This window comes from Cervus elaphus, chromosome 33, assembly GCF_910594005.1.
Source record: "Cervus elaphus chromosome 33, mCerEla1.1, whole genome shotgun sequence".
Classification (NCBI taxonomy): domain Eukaryota; kingdom Metazoa; phylum Chordata; class Mammalia; order Artiodactyla; family Cervidae; genus Cervus; species Cervus elaphus.
In genome coordinates this window covers 49,826,519-49,847,293 of record NC_057847.1, presented here as the reverse complement: position 1 = coordinate 49,847,293, position 20,775 = coordinate 49,826,519, and the positions used below count along the sequence as shown (strand labels likewise).

Genomic DNA, 20,775 nt, shown 5'->3' with positions numbered 1-20,775 from the left:
CCCTGGTCAGGGAATTAAGATCCTATCAGCCATGCAATGCAGAAAAAAAAAAAAAAAGATACTGTCTATTAAAGTGTTCACACTTAAAATTATTGCTATAGTTGTCTTTTGAAGTGTTCATGCCTGAATCATTAGAATTATCATTGCAGTCACATCTTTGAATCTATTTATTAATTGTTTATTACTAGTAAGAAATGACCTGGTAATTTAAATTTGAAATTTACTTGAAGCTTTCATGATTATTTCTTTATAAACTAAGTAAATTCCTTTTATTTGTCTCTTTTGTTTTTATTGTAAAAATTCATAGGTATGTTTTATTGTTGCCTGCTCTGTTTAATTGATGACTTATATGTCAACATCTGCTTTCTAACTCAAATCTGAATATCTTTCTGACCAAAAAAAAATGGATCAATAAATAGTATTACTGCTCAACTATGAACTAGAATTAATAAAGGCTCCTAAAAGTTACACAACTTATTCCAGTAACTTTGACTCTTTAGGTCAATAGAGACTAGTTTATTAGTTTACAGGTTAATCTGGGTCATCAGTATCCTTCTTGAAAACTAAAAATAAAGGTATTAAAACATATTCCAATTGAAGTTTAGAAACAGAAAGCTTCAATAAAGTCTTCAAACAATACCCATAGTTAGAACTAAAAACATCTTTTATCTTTTTATTCTGCCTCTTTGCCTCTGTATCAGGTTGTCATGGAAATCTTTTCATTAACATTAGATTGATTTTTCCAGAGATAAAATTGCTTGCATCATCTCATCTCCTAATATTCCTAAAGCCTCCTAAGCCAACTTTAGTGTTTTAACCTCTTAAGTTGCTCCAGATTCCCAAGATTTCTGCCATGCTGAGTGTTCCTAAAACTCAAATGTAACACACTCTGTGTTCAGTGTTAGTATCAAGGTTACTGCCATGTTTTCACTCTTGGTCCAAAAAAGAATTTTAAATACCTTAAGTCATCAAGGGAAAACATTGAATTATAAGCTGAAGAATTCCAAGGACATTTATATAATAAAAGTAAACAAAATCAAATGATTTTATAAAGGCTTATACTTAATATCCTAGGTTTTTTGCTATAAAATATTAAAGCCCACGTTAATAGGCAGTGAAAACAGTATTTGATTTGCATAATTGGACCATATACACCTCTGTATAATATGTTAAAATTCATACCTGATTCGGTTCTGGAAAGTAGAACTTCAGCTTTTGTAGAGTGCCACAAATAAACATAATTTTGTCCTAAATACTTGATTGCTTCATGCCTCCTGAGTGAAGCTCCCAAGTGGTTTCCAAAAGTTATTCCTCAGGTTTTGAGGGAGCATACCTTGTGTTACTTGTTTTTCAGCACCTAGATATATAGTAGATACTCAGTACATGTTTCTTTGAACTAACATGTAATTTTAGTCTCTGAAGATAACATACTAAAGCCACCCAAGGAAGAAAGGTTGAAAATTCATGGCATTTGACATGAAAAGGAACCTAATTTCACCATCAATAGATACAAAAAGTACTACATCCTTATGTATGATTTTAAATGTAGCTTAAATGTTTGGGGTTTTTTTTTAGGAACATTCTTTTAAAGAAAAAGAAATAGAGTTTTTTAAAATTCTACATCTTTTTTTCAAGGCCAGATGTTATTCTAAGATTGAGCAAACATAGCATGACTCTGTACATTGCTACCACAGTTTCTCACGCTTTCACACACTGTTCTTACAGACTGATGGTGTTCTCCAGACCTCACTTCAAATAGCAGTTATTAGTTAGAAGAAGGATACCTAACTTTTGAGCCTCACTTTCTTTATCTGTATAATGGAACCCATAATACTTACCCTGGCATTGTCATAATTAAATGAATCATCAAAGTGGCTTTCATTGCCTGGTAGATGCTGGATGTCTTTTAAATAGTAGTACATTAATCACCCTCCAATGCCTAGGAAAATTCATAGGAATTTGATTTTTTTTTTTTTCCCCTGCCTTAAGCAAGTCTGTGCATCACAGCCAACTGGAGGTCTTGTTTCTTTTAGTTGGACTGTGGTGTTTTAAATCTTAAGTCTTATGCTGGGAATGTTCATTGTTAATGGTTTGTCTTTGCTTCATGCCTTTTCAGTGAATAGCATTCTATCCTGTTGGTCTCTCCATAGGAGTACATTAGTGATCCCCATTCTAAATGTTTTCACTTTTAGAATCTCAACTCACTTAACAGTATGTCTTAGAAATTGTTCCAATCACTGTAAGACCACCTCTCTTAAGTGTTGTATTATCATGAATTTTATTTGCCCATTCCCTACTTATAGGCATTTAGGTTGTTTTGTATTTTTCACTCTAATGATCAGTGAATATCATTTTACATAATTTTTTGTGCTTATATTTGTTTATTTTTCCAGGCATGATTATTTTTCCAGGCATGATGAAGAAGAGGAGTTACTATTTCAGAGGATATGTATATCTTAAGTTTGTCCAGATGCTATACGTTACCTTCCTAAAAGGAGGTAATGGTTGGTCCTTCTAGCAGCAGTTTAACTTTAGCAGTTTTCCCATACTCTTGAACAAACTTGCTATTGCCAGTCTTTTAAAAATATGCATCGTACAAGTGAAAAGTGATACTTCTTTATTGCTTTATCTTGCATTTTATGATTACTGCTAAGATTGAACATCTTAAGCTCACAGGTCTTTCACATGTCCTCTTCTCAGTTCAGTTCAGTTCAGTCGCTCAGTCGTGTCCGACTCTTTGCGGACATGAATCAACAGCACGCCAGGCCTCCCTGTCCATCACCAACTCCTGGAGTTTACTCAAACTAATGCCCACCGAGTCGGTGATGCCATCCAGCCATCTCATCCTCTGTCGTCCCCTTCTCCTCCTGCCCCCAATCCCTCCCAGCATCAGGGTCTTTCCAATGAGTCAACTCTTCGTATGAGGTGGCCAAAGTATTGGAGTTTCAGCTTCAGCATCAGTCCTTCCAGTGAACACCCAGGACTGATTTCCTTTAGGATGGGTTGGTTGGATCTCCTTGCAGTCCAAGGGACTCTCAAGAGTCTTCTCCAATACCATAGTTCAAAAGCATCAATTCTTCGGCGCTCAGCTTTCCTCACAGTCCAACTCTCACATCCATACATGACCACTGGAAAAACCGTAGCCTTGACCAGATGGGCCTTTGTTGGCAAAGTGATGTCTCTGCTTTTTAATATGCTGTCTAGGTTGGTCATAACTTTCCTTCCAAGGAGTAAGCATCTTTTAATTTCATGGCTGCAGTCACCATCTGCAGTGATTTTGGAGCCCAAAAAAATAAAGTCTGACACTGTTTCCACTGTCTCCCCATCTATTTCCCATGAAGTGATGGGACCAGATGCCATGATCTTAGTTTTCTGAACGTTGAGCTTTAAGCCAGCTTTTTCACTCTCCTCTTTCACCTTCATCAAGAGGCTTTTTAGTTCCTCTTCACTTTCTGCCATAAAGGTGGTGTCATCTGCTTATATGAGGTTGTTGATATTTTTCCCGGCAATCTTGATTCCAGCTTGTGCTTCTTCCAGCCCAGCATTTCTTATGATGTACTCTGCATATAAGTTAAATAAGCAGGGTGACAATATACAGCCTTGATGTACTCCTTTTCCTATTTGGAACCAGTCTGTTGTTCCATGTCCAGTTCTAACTGTTGCTTCCTGACCTGCATACAAGTTTCTCAAGAGGCAGGTGAGGTGGTCTGGTATTCCCATCTCTCAGAATTTTCCACAGTTTATTGTAATCCACACAGTCGAAGGCTTTGGCATAGTCAATAAAGCAGAAATAGATGTTTTTCTGGAACTCTCTTGCTTTTTTGATGATCCAGCAGATGTTGGCAATTTGATCTCTGGTTCCTCTGCCTTTTCTAAAACTAGCTTGAACATCTGGAAATTCTCGGTTCACATATTGCTGAAGCCTGGCTTGGAAAATTTTGAGCATTACTTTACTAGCATGTGAGATGAGTGCAATTGTGCAGTAGTTTGAGCATTCTTTGGCATTGCCTTTCTTATGGATTGGAATGAAAACTGACCTTTTCCAGTCCTGTGGCCACTGCTGAGTTTTCCAAATTTGCTGGCATATTGAGTGCAGCACTTCCACAGCATCATCTTTCAGGATGTGAAATAGCTCAACTGGAATTCCATCACATCCTCTTCTCAGCCTATCCGTATTTACTGTCAGTGTTTCTTTGGGGCTCTTTATCTTTTTTATTGCTTTTTGGAAGTTCTTTATATATTCTAGGTACCAATGCTTTAGACTGTTATATATGTTGCAGGTGTTTTCCCCAGCCCATCAGTTTTCTTTTCAGTTTTTGGGTGATCCTTTTGCTGAACAGAAGTTTTAAATTTTGATGTAGTCAAATTTAACAGTCTTTTTCATTATGGTATTTGCTTTTTGTATCTCCTTTAGAAGACTTTCATAAATATGATACAGATACACATATTCTTTTATATTGTATTACTGCATTTATATTTTAATTTGATTTAGTTTTTGTTTTGGCTTAAGTCTTGAATCATCTGAAATGCATTTTTGTGAATCACATGAGTTATAAAAGTAACTCATCTTTTCCCCCGAGTATACAGTTGTCCCAACACCATATATTGAATTGGTCATCCTTTCCCAACTGATTATAAAATGCCACCACAAAAAAATAAAAATGCCACCTCTATCATCAACTGAATTTGCATATCTATGGGGTTTTTGGTGGCCAGTCTCTTCTATTATACTACTTGCCTATTCTAGCACCAATACTACAGCTTATTAAAATATTTAACTGATAGAGCAGTTATCCCCTTCTTTTCTTGTTTTGTTTGGTTCTTGTTTTATACCCCACTACCTTCTAAGTTGCACTCATCTCCCATCCTAGTAAGGTCATGCTTAAAATCTTGCAAGCTAGGCTTCAGCATTCTGTGAACCAAGAACTTCCAGATGCCCAAGCTAAGTTTAGAAAAGGAAGAGGAACTAGAGATCAAATTGCCAACATTTGCTGGACTATAGAGAAAGCAAGGGAATTTCAGAAAAACATCTATCTCTGTTTCATCAGCTACACTAAAGCCTTTGACTGTGTGGATCATGGCAAACTGTGGAAAGCTCTTAGAGAGATGGAATACTAGACCATCTTACCTGTCTCCTGAGAAACTTGTATGCAGGTCAAGAAGCAACAGTTAGAACCCTGTATGAAACAACTGATTGGCTCAAGATCAAGAAAGGAGTAGGACAGGGCTGTCTGCTGTCACGTTGTTTGTTTAACAGGGTGAGCACATCATGAGAAATGCTGGGCTGGATAAGTTACAAGCCGGAATCCAGATAGGCAGGAGAAATATCAACAACCTCAGGTATATAAATGATACCACTCTAATGGCAGAAAATGAAGAGAAACTAAAGAGCCTCTTGATGAGGGTGAAGGAGGAGAGTGAAAAAGCTGGCTTAAGACTAAAGACCAAAAAGATCATGGCATCCGGCCCTATTACTGCAAGGCAAATAGAAAGGGAAGGGTGGAAGTAGTGACAGATTTCCTCTTCTTGGGCTCCAAAATCACTGCGAACGCTGACTGCAGCCATGAAATCATAAGACAATTGCTTCTTGGCAGGAAAGAGATGACAAACCAGGACAGTGTATTGAAAAGCAGAAACATTACTCTGCTGACAAAATCTGTATAGTCAAGTGATCATGTATGGTTGTGAGAGCTGTACTGTAAAGAAGGCAGAATGCAAAAAACTTGATGCCTTCAGACTGTGTTGCTTGAGAAAACTCCTGAAAGTCCCTTGGACAGCAAGGAGGTCAAACCAGTCAATCTTAAGGGAGATCACTCCTGAACATTCACTGGAAGGACTGATACTGAAGGTGAAGCTCCAGTATTTTGGTCATCCGATGTGAACAGACGACTCATTGGAAAAGCCCCTGTTGCTGGGAAAGGTTGACAGTGGAAGAAGAAGAGGGTGTCAAAGGATGAGATGGCTGGGCAGCATCATCAATGCAATGAACATGAGCTAGGACAAACTCCGGGAGATGGTAAGGGACAGGGAGGCAAGCTGCAATCCATGGGGTCACAAAGAGTCAGACAAGACTGGGCAAGTGAACAACAACAACTACCTTCTAAATCCTTTCCTCTTTGGTTCTAATAATTTTCCAGTTTGGGTTCTCTAGGAAAATGATCATGTTGTCTTTACATTTATTAATCATACCTCATTTGTCTGACTAAATATTCAAGACCAAGCCAATTCCATATAAACACATAGGAAAGGACACATTTTTATCAACTGCTCCGGGAGGTTTTTTCCCTCTCTACCTATCCCTGTCTCAAATTTAGTCCTCCATTCATGCAAGGTGAATTGGAGTTTTCTTTGTTTCCTCCTCTTTTTTTTTTCCTTTTTGTATGAACGATTCTTTAAGCTTGTTATTCCAACCAAGATGTGAGTCTAGGGTGGTTAGCAGGAGATAGAAACGAGATTCAAAAGTAAAATAGCCCATTATATTAACTTTCTCTGACCTGAAATGGAAGTTTTCTTTCTTCGTTATTTGTTTGAGCATTTGATCACTTTGCCTTATAATTTTTAAAAGTCTACGTTTTGTCTTCCTGGCATTTTAACTTCTTCAGGTTAGACTGTTTCTCCTGCCTCTCGCATACTCGTAGTTCCTTTCTTCCTCCTCTGATACCTGTACTGCATGTTCTTTAACTTCGTGTGTGTGTGTGTGTCTGTGTATGTCTGTGTCTGTGTGCACGCGCGCGCTTGGTCGTGTCTGACTCTTTGCAGCCCCCTGGACTGTGGCCCACCAGGCTCCTCTGTCCATGGGATTTCCCAGGCAAGAGTACCGGAGTGGATTGCCATTTCCTTCTCCAGAGGATCTTCCTGACCCAGGGATGGAACCCGTTTGTCTCTTGTGTCTCCTGCATTGGCAGGCAGATTCTTTACCACGGCACTACCTGGGAAGCTCCTTTAACTTCATATAAACTGTTATTCCAGCTTAGATTCTATGTTCCATATTTTAGTAACACATTTGCCATATCTCAGACTTCATTGCCCCTCTGTCTTTTACTCACCCCTCTTCAAAACCATGGTCCTATTTTATTTTTGTTTGTGATTTTCTTACATTTTTTAAAACTTATTAACTTGAGATTATTTCAGATTTACCAAGAAGCTGCAGCAGTGCAAAGAACTCTATTCACACAAATTCAGCAATTAACATTTTGCCATATTTACTATATCATTCTCTCTTGCCCCACTCTATGTGAGTGAGTGTGTATGTTTTTTAGAATAGTTTGCTAGTAAATTGCAGAAATCATATGGTCTGTTTTTGTTTTTCCTATGCCTATATACTCAATAAGTCAGAGGTCTGGTTCCGTCCATACTGCTGTCTTGTCTGATAACTCATGTTCTGATGAATAAAGTCACATTTTGGATTCTGCCTTAAATTTATGATTGTTGAACTCAAATTGGCTTTCACTGCTATCTATATATAGGTGACTCTTTTTTAAATTTATGAACACAGGGATGTTTGGGGATATCACATTCTTGTGATGTTCTATGGAAATTTGATCAGATGATACATTGTGTGTGATTTCAGTTGTTTAGAGCCGTTGAGTTTTTTTTAATGGCCAGCTATTTTTATTTATTTACCAAATATTTACATAGTGCTTACTATGGGCTGGACACTTAAGTACTTTACAAATCTTTACTTATTCAATTTTTTCAACACTGTATTAATATTACCTTCACTTTGCACTTGAGAAAATTGAAGAACAAACATGTAACTTAGCCTAAGTCATACACCAAGTACTGAGCCGAAATTTTAATATCAGCAGTCTGGGTACAGAATCAGTGCTCTTAATCACAATTTCTAGGGTTTTCCTCGCAAGATTCTGCTGTTTTCCATCTTATTCAACCTCATTTTTTAAGAGGCTGGTATTAAAAGCTATGCTTTCAACTTAATTTACATGGAAATAGTCTCTCTTTTTATTTATATTTCATTTGTTTACAAAACATTTTATTAAATGCCTAAATGACACCAGCAAATGTTATTGACTCAGACAGCTTTGGAAACAACACAACTGATAGTCAACAGCATATGATTCAAGTGATAAGAACACAAGTAAACATTTGTCTGTTTTAAAATGGAAATGCTGTTTTGATTAATTCAGTGATTTGTTTATGTGGAGGTCAGTTAAGAGACTTTCCTCTGTAGTTGAAATCAGAATATGTTCTTCAAGTAAATAAAAACAAAATCACTGAAAAGTTATTCTCCATCTGACAGATGTCACTATCAGTAAATTACTACATAGGAATGAAATTGCATTTATAAATTAAGATACTTGTACACCAGCAATGCTGTTGTTAGAAGTGTCATGGATCACTGATACAAAAACTGTTTTCAGCATTATGTTCATAGAGATTCATCCAATACTAGGAAGACTGACTTTTTTTAAATTTGTTTATTTTTGGCTGTGCTGGGTCTTTGTTGCTGGGCGCAGGCTTTCTCCAGTTGGCACAGAGTGGGAGCTACTCTCTAGTTGTGGAATGCGGGCTTCTCACTCTCATGGCTTCTCTTGTTGTGGAGCATGGGCTCCAGGATGTGCCAGCTTTAGTAGTTGCTCCTCGTGGGCTTAGTAGTTGTGGCACACAGGCTTATCTGCTTCACGGCGTAAGGAATCTTCCCAGACCAAGGATCGAACCAGTGTCCCTTGCATTGCAAGGCAGATTCTTAACCACTGAACCACCAGGGAAGCCCTGACGTGTTTTTTAAAGCTGTATTTCTGATACTCCCTAGCACAAGTTCTACACTTCAGTTCCGTCAACTCTGTCCCATATGGATATCTTATCTTGGTAAACATAGATAAATTGAGTTGAAGACATTGAAATCATCTTTATAGTCTTTCTTGCTTTTCTAGCTTACATAGAAATGACAGCATTAGGAGGATCAGAAGAACATCTAACTCAGAGGAGGTTCTTCAGAGTTTCCCAATGTTGGACATAAATTTAAATTTTAAAATTATATGAAGTATTTTAATACTGTCATAAAAACAGCATGCCCACTCAGATGTATACCAAATCATAACACATAAACACATCATGAAACAAAAACTGTGCTGCTTGGTTATATTTTATGAACTGCTGACTAAAGCCTTGCCACCAGTTTCCATGTAGCTATTTAGACTTCTTAAGAGTATTATTTTTATTTTTAAGTTTTTAGCTGGCCGTTAAAAAAAATTGAGTCCATTGTTATATGTGTGCTTAGTTGTTCAGTTATGTCCAACTCTTTGCAACCCCACAGACTGTAGCCTGCCAGGCTCCTCTGTTCATGGAATTCACCAGGCAAGAATACTGGAGCGGGTAACCATTCCCTTCTCCTGGGGATCTTCCAGACCCAGGGATTGAACCTGGGTCTCCTAATTGCAGGCAGATTCTTTACGGTCTGAGCCACCAGGAAAGGCCACTATTGTTATATATCCAGATCAAATTATGCGAGCAAGAGAATAGCTACAGTGTACGTATGCGCCATTAAAAAAATACAAATACAACTTAAGAGTCTTCTTTCTACCATATATCCTTATCAGGCCTTTACAGTTCTGCAGTGGCAAATCAGTGTGACAATATTATACTAAAGTAAGTCCTCTTGCTTAATTTAAGTTTTGGGTGGTTCTTGCCCATATTTTGTATTCATGACCAGAGATGTGAGTAAAGATAAGATAAGTCATTCGGTAGTGGAAACGAGATTTTCTTTACCTCCCTTAAAGCATCTAGACCATTTTGACTGTAACAGTCTTAAATATTGCCAAAGCCAAATTTGCTATTTTTTTAAAGATGCCATTTATAGTAGCTTTTCTGTGATAATCACAATTGTCTCAAGATTATAAAGCTAATAAATAATACTATAATGTGGTCTCTATTTATATAATGGGGGTTCCATTTAGATTTTTATTAGACAAAAGAGAGCTACAATGAAAATAATTTGAAAACAACTGATCTAGTTCAGCCCATTACTCTTAACAAATTGAAAAATTAAAGCTCAGGTTAAATGTCTTGCTCAGTTATACAGCTAGAAAATTGTGGATACTAAACTTCCTGTTAATTCATTGTTCTTTCTAGTATTTCTTTTCTCTGAGTTCCTATAGTACATTTAGTTTATGCCATGCCATTTAGCATTTATTGCCATGGTTTGTATACAGGCATTTATTTATTTATTCAGTAGGTAATATCTGTTTGCCAGGTACTCTTCTAGTAAATGAAGATAGCCCCTGAACCCAGAAGTTGAGCTGAAAATAAAAAAAGTAGATTCTATTGAGCTCTCATTTGATTTTGGCTAAATAACCAGCTTGTGTATCACTGAGTGATTTTAACATATCATTGAGAACTTTTCTTTTTTTATGGTTATATTGTAGGGGAGTAAAAAAGCCCTCTAGGTGAGAAAAACAAAAAAGTCAACTCAAACCATACTACTTTTATACCAAGTACCTGATAATGTCAGTATGTAAAAGAATATGGGGAGTGCTGTTACATAAAAACAGCACTGTAGAAAGAGATGGTTGGTAACTCTTAGCAGGACTGGAAGAGCCATAGTGGAGGAGTTCTATTCTTAAAGAAGTTTGCTTTATAAAAGTAGGGGGAAATCATTCTATGCACAGGGAACAACAGGTTCATAGGCAGAGTTCTGAACAGTTCTGGCATTTCCAAGAAACATTAATGCAGCAGAATACTAGGAGGTCTTAAGAAGTGTGGTGTATAAGCATTTTTAGGCATCATTATATTGGGCTGGAAGAAGCACAAGCTGAAATCAAGATTGCCGGGGGAAATATCAATAACCTCAGATATGCAGATGATACCACCCTTATGGCAGAAAGTGAAGAGGAACTAAAAAGCCTCTTGATGAAAGTGAAAGAGGAGAGTGAAAAAGTTGGCTTAAAGCTTAACATTCAGAAAACTAAGATCATGGCATCTGGTCCCATCACCTCATGGGAAATAGATGAGGAGACAGTGGAAACAGTGTCAGACTTCTCTTTTGGGGGCTCCAAAATCACTGCGGATGGTGACTGCAGCCATGAAATTAAAAGACGCTTACTCCTTGGAAGAAAAGTTATGACCAACCTAGATAGCATATTAAAAAGCAGAGACATTACTTTGCCAACAAAGGTCCATCTGATCAAGGCTATGGTTTTTCCAGTGGTCATGTATGGATGTGAGAGTTGGACTGTGAAGAAAGCTGAGCACCAAAAAATTGATGCTTTTGAACTGTGGTGTTGGAGAAGACTCTTGAGAGTCCCTTGGACTGCAAGGAGATCCAGCCAGTCCACCCTAAAGGAGATCAGTCCTGGGTGTTCACTGGAAGGACTGATGCTGAAGCTGAAACTCCAGTACTTTGGCCACCTGATGTGAAGAGTTGACTCATTGGAAGAGACCCTGATGCTGGGATGGATTGGGGGCAGGAGGAGAAGGGGACGACAAAGGATGAGATGGCTGGATGGCATCACCGACTCGGTGGGCATGAGTTTGAGTAAACTCCAGGAGTTGGTGATGGACAGGGAGGCCTGGCGTGCTGCGATTCATGGGGTCGCAAAGAGTCGGACACGACTGAGCGACTCAACTGAACTGAACTGATATGCTTGAACAGTGAAAGTAATGAAATATGACTTTTTATATTGTATCTCAAGTATTCCTCATACTTCTACCTGTTTATGTTCCTAAGTTCTTTAAAAACACTACTTCCCCATCTCATGGTAACAAGTGCAGTACCACAATGACAAGGGCTCTGTATACCCTTATTGATTAATAACACTCATCATTCACTCAATCAATACTTTTGGCTCTAGCATGTATAAGATTTTATACTTTGTGATTTAAGAAGTTAAAAAAAAAGAAAAAATTAGTGATACAAAACCAGAGTTCAAGGAGCTATTGAACCCAAAGCAAAAATTAGTCTGGGATAAACCATAATGGACAGGAAAAGGTCAGTCTTCATCCTAATCCCAAAGAAAGGCAATGCCAAAGAATGCTCAAACTACCGCACAATTGCACTCATCTCACATACTAGCAGAGTAATGGTCAAAATTCTCCAAGCCAGGCTTCAACAGTATGCAAACTGAACTTCCAGATGTTCAAGCTGAATTTAGAAAAAGCAGAGGAACCAGAGATCAAATTGCCAGCATCCACTGCATCATCCAAAAAGCAAGAGTTTCAGAAAAACATCCACTTTGCCTTTATTGACTATGCCAAAGCCTTTGACTGTGTGGATCACAACAGACTCTGGAAAATTCTTAAAGAGATGGGAATACCAGGCCACTTGACCTGCCTTCTGAGAAATCTGTATGCACGTCAAGAAGCAACAATTAGAACTGGACATGTAACAACAGACTGGTTCCAAATGGGGGAAGGAATACATCAAGGCTGTATATTGTCACCTTGCTTATTTAACTTCTGTGCAGAGTACATCATGCGAAATGCCATGCTGGATGAAGTACAAGCTGGAATCAAGACTGCCGGGAGAAATATCAATGACCTCAGATATGCAGATGACAGCACCCTTATGGCAGAAAGTGAAGAGGAACTAAAGAGCCTCTTGATAAAAGTGAAAGAGGAGAGTGAAAAAGTTGGCGTAAAACTCAACATTCAGAAAGCTAAGATCATGGCATCCAATCCCATCACCTCATGGCAAATAGATGGGGAAACAATGGAAACAGTAAGAGACTTTATTTTTGGGGGGCCCAAAATCACTGCAGATGGTGACTGCAGCCATTAAAAGACGCTTGCTCCTTGGAAGAAAAGCTCTGACCAACCTAGACAGCATATTAAAAAGCAGAGACATTACTTTACCAACAAAGGTCCATCTAGTCAAAGCTATGATTTTTCCAGTAATCACGTATGGTTGTGAGCATTAGACTATAAAGAAAGTTGAGTGCCAAAAAATTGATGCTTTGAACTGTGGTGTTGGAGAAGACTCTTGAGAGTCCCTTGGACTGCAAGGAGATCCAACCTGTCAATCCTAAAGGAAATCAGTCCTGAATATTCATTGTAAGGACTGATACTGAAGCTGAAATTCCAATCCTTTGGCCACCTGATGCAAAGAACTGACTCATTGGAAAAGACCCTGATGCTGGGAAAGACTGAAGGCCGGAGGAGAATGGGACGGTAGAGGATGAGATGGTTGGATGGCATCACTGACGCGATGGACGTGAGTTTGAGTAGACTCTGGTAGTTGGTGATGGACCGGGAAGCCTGGCGTGCTAAATTTTGCTGCTGCTGCTAAGTCGCTTCAGTCGTGTCCGACTCTACGGCAGCCCGCCAGGCTCCCCCGTCCCTGGGATTCTCCAGGCAAGAACACTGGAATGGGTTGCCATTTCCTTCTCCAAAACATGAAAGTGAAAAGTGAAAGTGAAGTTGCTCAGTCGTGTCCGACTCTTAGCGACCCCATGGACTGTAGCCCACCAGGCTCCTCCATCCATGGGATTTCCCAGGCAAGAGCACTGGAGTGGGGTGCCATTGCCTTCTCTGGTGCTGAAGTCTATGGGGTCGCAAAGAGTTGGAGACGACTGAGCGACTGAACTGAAACCATAACGGAAAAGAATATTCAGAAAAAGAATGTATACATGTGTGAAACTGAGTCACTTTGCTGTATAGCAGAGATTGGCACAACATGGTAAATCAATTATACTTGTTTTTCATTTTAATTAGCAAGGATTTTTGTCTATTATGTATGCTGAGTCACTTCAATCATGTCCGACTTCGTGTGGCCCCATGGAGTGCAATCTTCCGGCTCCTCTGTCTATGGGATTCTCCAGGCAAGACTAGTGGAGTGGGTTGCCGTTTCCTCCTCCAGGGAATCTTCCCAACCCAGGGATCAAACCCATGTCTCCTGTGTCTCTTGCACAGGCAGGTGGGTTCTTTACCACTCGGGCCACCTAGAAAATCCTTTGCCTGTATGGTGACTAATATATCCATATGTTCACAAAGCTTACTCTCATCAGAGACAGATGATAATAGGATAGATAGTAAAATATGTAGTTCGTTATTAATAGTGGTAAATACTAAGAAGAAAAAATAAAGTTAGGAAAGAGGGGAAATTAATTATTGGAGAGGAAAAGGGAAGATAAGATTATTTAATTTCTCTTGCCTTGATTTTCTGAACTCTAGAAAAGAAAAAATAGTGGTGGTTACCTATTGTGACAAAGATTAAATGAGCTGATATGTGTGTGTATAAAGTCCCCGATGATAGGATATCAGCCAATATTATTTATACATTTGTCTAAAACAACTTTAGCACAGTAGTCATCTTATTTTCATCACTTATGGACTTCTTTTTTTAAAGGATATAGTTACAGTTTTGAGCTACTTTATCTACAGGATAAGACTCCCTCATCCATATATGCTTCTTTTAGCTTCTACTTCCAATACAGTCATATCTAATATCACTTTCTTAGAGGCCAATCATCATTCTTTCATAGTATTTCTTCTGCAGAACAATATTTGCTCATATAGATGTCAGGTCATTTTCTATTTAAGTCATCGAGCAGGCATCCAGATCTTCCTATGGAAAATATTCACTAATGCCTCATCACTTACATCTCAAGGTTAATAGGTCTAAGAAAATGAGAACTTTATGCTTGCTTTCCAGCTAAAAATGAGTAGAATATTGGAATTGTTATTACCAAACAAATATAAAATCTTCAATATTAATCTTTTCAAACTAGGATCATTTGCATAGATTAGCTAAAGTTTCAGGTCTCCTAATAACCTTTCTTTGCCTGTGTAACCTCTGTGCATCCTTAAACGTATCCTGCCTCCCCCTTTCCCTGAAAACTAGACTTGCTCTTTGTGTTCCTTTAGCACTCCATACCTAATCCTATCACAACTGGTATTACTCAGTATTGTAATTACCTGTTTACCTGACCTGCCCAATTCCCTATGCCCACCTCTCAGGCAGTAAGCTTCTTGGGCTGGGATGGGTGGTGGACACCGGGGAAGCTAGGTTCTCTTTGTGTCTGTGTCCCAAGTATCTGTTACAGTGCTTCACATATAGTTGATTATCAGTAAATACTTAAAACATTCAGTATAATGCCTGGAGTACCTTTAACATATCAAGATTATAGAAACTTAGTTATTTAACCTTGGTCCCACATCCCTTAATTGTTTCTTTATCTCTCTTGGCTGCTTTCTGAGGAATAGCATTGCTCAAGCATGCTGCTACCCCTGTCCTACATCGTCCCCTGTCCTTCTCTGGACCAAAATGAAAAAGAAACAGGAGGCCAGATATTTGGAAACATCCCAAAGTTAGAGGAGCACCCTGTGGGGTAATTATGGTCCAGGATGTGACCCCTACTCTTCCAATTTAGAAACACTGGTTTTGCCATTCCTCTCAAGGTTATGGGCCTCTAGGGTCTGACACAGGCCATCTATATTTCCAATAACTTAATTTATAAACCAGTTGACTGTTGATTCGTTTGTTTACACTGATTGAAATACTTGTATCTGATGCCTAAGTCATAAGTTAATGATATCAAAGCCTCTGTGAAATCCATCAAATAATCAGAAGATTGTTCAGTGACTATGGAAACGGAGCAAAATGAGTTAAATTGCACCAAAGATAATTTAACCCAAGCTGAGGAGCAGCCTTGTCATTGTTTCCCTGATGGCTAGGAGAAAATTAAGTAAAGAGTAATAAGGTCTCAAGTGTTTTGAAAGTGTTTACAAATTTTTTTCTTATTTGCTAAAAGAAAGCACTTTTAAATGTCAGGGGGACAATGTCATTTTGTAACTCAATATTGATAATGTACAGTTTGGTTCCATAATTCTTGATCCCAACATTAAGTTCCTGAAATAGTGGTATTGCTGACAATGGTACTAAAAAAGAAAGAAAAAGGATTAAAGTTGGATGAGCATTCTCTGTACCCTCTGCCTCTTAACGATCACCAAAGTCTAGGGGTCAAATCAACTTCATTGAGAAAGTTGACTGTGCTTGTGTTTTTAGCTGGCTTACTGGCTGGCATTCCTTCATAAACTAATAATGCATATCCACTGAGAGTTTATCCTCTACCCATGTGAAGAAACTGTGAAGTATAGGTTAAGTGGTCATTAACAAATGTAAGCTGTACCTCTTGTCAAGGGCTAGAGTCTGTCCTTCAAGCCTTACCTTAAGGTTCTTTGTATTCCAGAGGTTGGAAACCCAAGTGCCTACAGAGGCCAGGCTGGTGGGAATGAAGCAGGAAGCCACTGCAGTGAACTGGAGAGCCGAGTCCTGTCTGAAGGAGCAGCCGCTGATCTGTTCCAGATAATTGTTGCAAAGCAGGAATGCTGACCTAGTGTTACCACATTGTCCAGTTTCCCAGGTAAGCAAGAAATGCAAATTTTCATATGCTTTCTGATTTAAATAGTCAGTTAATTCACTTGTATTATTATTCTCAAACTGTGCCTGCACCAAATACTACCACTGCTGAGATTTGGCCTAGAGCCCTCCTGTTTGTAACTTGGTTTTATATCTTGCTCTCCAGTTCCTGTTTGTTGAATTGGAGAGTTTATTTTCTACAGGTTTTGCTTTTCTTCAGCATATTCAGTAAAATATTCTATGCCCGGTTTTGTGCTATTGAAACTACCTGCCTCTCTGAATTGAACGTTTTATGCGTAAGTTTTCTTTGGCTGCTACCTTTTCTCTGCCACCTTCAGCATTCCAGTGAGCAGTCACATGCTAAATGGAGTCTCCTTGAGACACTTTTCATGTGACACCACTAACCATCTACAGGTGTTACTACTTACTCATTTCATTCCTGATGTGTAAGCTAAATAAACACAGTAAAATATCATTTATTTTATGGAACTTAGAGATTGTGTGTTTCGGGCTCCCCCTTCTAAAATTAACACAGAGACCATCTTCCTCCTCTTGCATCTTAAGAGAACTTTTCAGATAATTAATTAGACTATGGTTATCTTTAATGTTTAATTATATTTGCTAGAGACGTTGATTAGACTTGAGTGTTCCTAAATATTTATACATATTTAGAGACATGTATTTGTTTCTCCAGTGGCTGAGGAGTCTTCCTATTTTCTGTTTGAGTAACCTCATTGCCAGGTAAATTGAAGAATGCTAAACATTTTTTTAAGTAAAAGAGTACATAAACATTAGCTGTTTCAATATGTTGTGTAACCCAGAAATAGACCAAAGTCATGTTTGTTTCATTCTTAGTACAGTTTTAATTTTTAAAAAGCTGATATACATTATTTTTTAACAATGATTCAGCCTATTGAGCTACACCTTGAGTAATCAGAATACCAATCATGCACAGATAAAATGTGAAAATCACCCCTTCAACTTGCTTACTGCACTCTTAAAAAGATTATGTTAATGAAGGCAAGTATTTTTTTTTATAAATAATCCTTATGAGAAACTTTACTATACTATAAAATAGCAAAAGTAGCCAAGTATGTTGATGCTTAATATACCAAAGTAAATTGTAAATAAATTTTCCCTCAGAGTTGTAAGGAGTTTATTATGTCCTAGATGTTCTGCTGTGACCTACTATACTTTAAGACAGTTCTCTGAATTTTTTTTAAGTAATATGTATTTGGAATCCGTGATTATTCTCTTTTTGACTTTTAAGAAAGTAAAATGCATAGTAAGCATTTTCTTCATGTGCATACAAACTCTCACTTTCCTTCTATATTTTCAAAAGCACAAAGGGAAGCTTTAACTTAAAGTTAGTTGTCTCAATTGTGTTTCCTTTATAGTCATGTAGAGTTGGCAAGGGCAAAGAAAGAGCTCAGTGGTGTGTAGTAATGCATGTGAATTCCTGAATATTATCAGGGAGGATTATAAAGAAAACTCAGTTTAGACTTGGAAAGCCAAATAATGACTGGAGAAACCAGGAAGGCTTCTCTGAGGAAGTGACATTTAAACTGAGATGAACAGAAGTTGGTTTAATGAAGAACATGAGTGTGGTGGTGAGAGATGGCATTTCAAGCAGAAAAGTAAGAGTGACAGGCTGAGGCATTTTTAGAACCAGCCAAAGGGATAGCCTTAGTTTTTGTTAGTACTGTGTAGGCCATTTTGGTTAATGTGTTCTTTCTGACTCTCCTTTCTCCCCACATAGAGAAGTAACAGCATAATACTAGTAGACTTTCCTGGTGGCTCAGACAGTAGAGAATCTGCCTACAATGAGGGAGACCTGGGTTCCATCTCTAGTTTGGGAAGATCCCCTGGAGAAGGAAATGGCAACCCACTACAGTATTCTTGCCTGGAAAATTCCATGGACAGAGGAGCCTGGTGGGCTACAGTCCATGGGGTTGCAAGGAGTCAGATATGACTGAAGCAACTTAGCATACACACACATAAATAATAATGTAGATATTTATTATGTGCTAGGTATTGGTTTAAGACTTTTAGCTTATTGTATCCCCAAAACAGAACAGTTCTATAAAATCTCCATTTTAAAAGGAAAGAACATTGTAAAAACCTACCCAAGGTCAGAAGGATGAAGCTACAGGACTTCCCTGCAGTCCAGAGATTAAGACTACAAGCTCCCAAGGCAGGAGGCACAGGTGCAATCCCTGGTGAGAGAACTAATATTCCACATGATGCACAGTGTGGCAAAAAAATTTAAAAAATAAAAACAAAAATAAACCGAAATGACTATCCTCAACAAAACCTAAGAAAAGATAGAGCTACATAGCATCTCAATACTGTAGTTAATTTAAATAAAACCCTATTTTAGACTTTCAGATCACTTCCAGTATAGTGTTTGGCTGTTTGAAATAATACTGCTGATTCAGTGGGTTGGAAGACTAGGCTACGCTCCATGAAACAGCTCATCCATGTTCCACATGGTGCTGGCAGGTCTCATGTGTGTGTCTGGGGCTTCAGACGGACCAGCTGGATTTCTCTCTCTCCACATGGCCTCTCATCCTCAAAGGGCCAGTTCCAGTTCTTTGTGTGACAGGGGCATTCCAAGAAGCAAGAGTGGAAGATACAAGGCCTCTTGAGGCTTAGGCCCATCCCTTGAGCTGTATCACATTCTACTGATCCAAGCAAGTCCCAAGGCCAGCCCAGAGCCAAAGGGTAGAGTAATAAATCTCATTTCCTAATGGAAGGAACTACAAGATCTTTGTGGCCAATTGCAGCCTGCTACATTTAGGGTTTAGTCTTCTAAAGGCTTCTGTGTGCCTGGAATGTGTAAGTTGCTGAACGTTGGTAGCATGAAATGGCCTGTATAAGTTATCCTCCTGACCATTGATGGGCAGAGTTCAGTTTGTTTGTTACCTTGCCTCTGAGGACTGATGTCATCCTCATACACAGTTTTTGAACATTAACATTATTCTACACTGAAAGGGCAAGGATGTTTGATACCAGAGAGTTTTAACGATCAGGGCAGGAAAGATCTGCTTATGATATCCTGATAAATTTTGTAAAACAGATGTAAAGTGCGCTGGGGTAGTTTGGGGTGAGTAAGTGGAGCCTGGCAGAAGCATTAGGCCTCTTACAAAAGATGTATCTGAGAGGTCTGTTTTGGAAGAGGTAGCTACACAGTGAAGATAAGAACCAAATGAAAATAACAACCAGAGTTAAAATGAAGCTAATTTATTGGAAGATTTTTTAAAAATGAAAGAAGATATAACTGTAAAATGAGCATTCTCATAAATAAAAATGCATAGCTTAAACAAATAGGTGAAAGGTGAAACAGGTGGCAAGGTTGGATGGGAGGGCTGGCTAAGTGCTATAAAGGAACTGTGTAAATTGATATGAGGGTGAAAGATAACTGAAAGGGGCAAATATCATTTAGGGTTACCCTAACAAGCATAATTTAACTAATGGAAAGAAGATGAGTATATCCATTTATTACCCAATCAAATAATAATAATAATGTTGTAGCTACTCAGACATTATGCTTCAAAATGCTAATGCTCATGTTATTTCTTAATCCAATCATATCTGTTGTAGCATGTACATATTGTTTCAGAATTTAGGTAGAGAGGTAGGTTTCACGTGAGCCTTTTTTCTCAAGTGTTGAACATGAGGTGTTAATCCTTGCAAATGTCAGAATGGAAAAGACTTCCTTTTTTTTATTATTGAAGTATAGTTGATTTACTGGAGGAGACTTCTAAACTTTGCATATTTCATGAGTTAACTTTATAATCATTGTATATAAAGTATGTGATAATTTATACTTCTGTTAAATATTGGTATTTTATCTAATTTACATGGTCTCATTTTGATAAATCAGTAGTTCATTCAGTATTCATTCTATCCTACTGTGTATCAAAGTAATGCTACTGAGCACAAGATTAATGTGTGATTAATGTGATAAACATTTTAATAGAATTTACTCATAGTATCACATGACTTAAAAATCAATTCATTGTTTTCACCATTAGTCAAGTTTGTGACATTATTCAGAAAAATATATGATGTTTGTTGTTATTCAGAGAATTTTATGAAAAGTAGCTACTTATTTTCATGATGTCATATTCTCTGATATCTAGTCTTCTTGGTATTTTGGGTATAACTTTTAAAATATACACTTAACACTGCATTACACAGTGAGTTTATTCTTAGGTTCACAAGAATGTCAGTAAAGCAGAGAGAGAAAAAGCCATCTATTGCCTTAGCATCATGTTGAAATATAGGTTTCATTTTTTTATGGTTTGAATCATTTTAGTGGTTCCTTTATTAATCCAATTAAAGTGTGTATATAAGCTATTTAAATAAAATTCTGATATGCTTTACAAATAAAATAAAAAGTTAGCATATTATTTTTCTTAGAAGCCCTATAATACTTTTTCTACACAAAAATTATTACT

At 37.9% G+C, this 20,775-nt stretch overlaps 1 protein-coding gene and 1 long non-coding RNA gene across 9 annotated transcripts in view; one reads left to right on the top strand and one right to left on the bottom strand.

The window, feature by feature from the left end:
• LOC122688555 overlaps positions 1–16,221 on the bottom strand; it is a 45,187-nt gene extending 28,966 nt beyond the window's left edge. For both annotated transcript variants that reach the window (XR_006339501.1, XR_006339502.1), the window contains exons 1-2: positions 16,121–16,221; positions 1,183–1,357 (exon numbers count right to left, since the gene is read on the bottom strand). This is a non-coding gene — a long non-coding RNA (uncharacterized LOC122688555). The remainder of the gene's footprint in view (positions 1–1,182; positions 1,358–16,120) is intronic.
• The window catches only part of MBD5 (methyl-CpG binding domain protein 5), a 186,751-nt gene that overhangs the window by 98,886 nt on the left and 67,090 nt on the right, over positions 1–20,775 (top strand). For all 7 annotated transcript variants that reach the window (XM_043894589.1, XM_043894594.1, XM_043894593.1 and 4 more), the window contains exon 3: positions 16,143–16,316. The gene's annotated coding sequence lies outside the window, so the exon portion shown is untranslated. The remainder of the gene's footprint in view (positions 1–16,142; positions 16,317–20,775) is intronic.